The sequence below is a fragment of the Sinocyclocheilus anshuiensis genome, unplaced genomic scaffold, assembly GCF_001515605.1.
Source record: "Sinocyclocheilus anshuiensis isolate Anshui unplaced genomic scaffold, SAMN03320099.WGS_v1.1 C32866396, whole genome shotgun sequence".
NCBI lineage: Eukaryota > Metazoa > Chordata > Actinopteri > Cypriniformes > Cyprinidae > Sinocyclocheilus > Sinocyclocheilus anshuiensis.
This window is the reverse complement of record NW_015620705.1, coordinates 1-1626: the sequence shown is the minus strand read 5'-3', so window position 1 is coordinate 1626 and position 1626 is coordinate 1. Positions and strand designations below refer to the sequence as shown.

The following is a 1626-nucleotide window of genomic DNA, read 5'->3' as shown; positions in this document are numbered from 1 at the left end:
TGTGTGTGTGTGCAGTATATTGAGTGTGTGTGTGTGTGTGTGCAGGATATTGAGCGTGTGTGTGTGTGTGTGTGTGTGTGTGCAGGATGGCAGCGGTGTTCTGCAGCGCAGCAGCTCTATCGGGCGTCTCAGAGATGTGCTGCGCAGAAGCAGTGAGATGCTGGTGAAAAAACTCCAATTAAACGCACCTCCAGACACACACAGCAAGTATGAGAACACACACTTTATTTTGAATATTATTTAGTATTTTTAGTATTCTTCATCATTTTTTGGGTAGTTTTTATGTTTTGTATTGTTGTAATTTGTATCTCATGTTACTTTAGTTAATAAAATTGTTTTTTTATTTTGTTTTAGTCTTTAACTTAAAGTTTGAGTGATGAAGTAAATGAGTTTGGATGAGTTCTGTTGACGACAGATGAACACAAACCCTGAAAGAAAATGTTTAGCTTTTGTAAAAATTTTACAGATTTGATTTACTAATGTTCTTCTGCTGTACATGAACATGCATTTGAGTTATTGTTTGAAGACATTCAGTGTTAAACATTCTGCATCTTCTGCTCTTTGGCTGTCAGATATTAGATTTGTGTTTTTCTCTACAGAATGAAACGCGCCGCTTCACTCAGCGTCCTGAACAAGACGGGCGACGAGTCCTTCCAGGTAACTAAGATCACTCCAACGGTCTTCTTGCAATTTTATCTAAAAATATAAGATATAAACTCAAAATTGAGAGGAAAAAGGAAAAACTGTGAGACATAAAGTTGCAGTTATGTTTATGTATTTAATTCTGTGATGTAAACGAGCTTCCATATTAATGTGACGGATATCCAAGAGTAAATTCAATAAGAGCAGCTGGAGCTTATCCACGCGCAGATGATGTGAAGTGTTCAGATCAGCTTTATTTAGTGACAAGAAGAGAGTCACGATTATGAAAAAGATTTTCTTAGAATCATTCACAGTAACACCAGGAACATGAGTTCAGGGATTTAATGTTGAGTCTGAAGATGCTTTCCTCACCTTCTTCTCTCTGTTTTGTTCTGGTGTTCAGAATCTGGGCGGCCGGCGGCTGAGAGACAGTCGAGGATTGAGCTCCAGTAATGTGGATCTGTACAGCAGCAGTTAAATCAGTCCCGAGCGGCTGCTGTTACCTGATAAAGCCATAAAATACGCCCTCGTCAGGGACGCACATTAGTGATTAGGAGTAGATGGTGTCTTCTGGCTGAAAGGGAACTTCTGCTGCTGCTTTACTATGCTCACACTCTATATATGTAGTGTATGTTGACATGGACGCGTCTGTTACAGAGACGATCGAAGCAAACGCTGCAGCTGTTCCTGATGATCTTCTGCAGCTGCTCGTCTTCAGAGCTCATTTATGGGTCTGTTTCTCTCTGAGGGAAGGATTTCTTTCTTTTCATCTGGGTTTGGGTTCATAGTGGATTTTGAAACTCATTAAGAAAAAATAGAATTGAAGAGAACTTGCTGTGCTGAAATAATGAAGATCACATAATGATCAGCACGCGCACACTCACACACACTCACACACACTCACACACAGACACTCACACTCACACACACACGCACACACTCACGCGCACACTCACACACACTCACACTCACACACACGCACAC

The 1626-nt window shown here is 40.7% G+C and overlaps 1 long non-coding RNA gene across 1 annotated transcript; it reads left to right on the top strand.

The window, feature by feature from the left end:
- Positions 1–26: 26 nt before the first annotated feature.
- Positions 27–1577, top strand: LOC107683072 (uncharacterized). The gene is made up of 3 exons (XR_001633651.1): positions 27–207; positions 600–657; positions 1046–1577. It is a non-coding gene; the product is annotated as an uncharacterized LOC107683072 (long non-coding RNA).
- Positions 1578–1626: the final 49 nt, after the last annotated feature.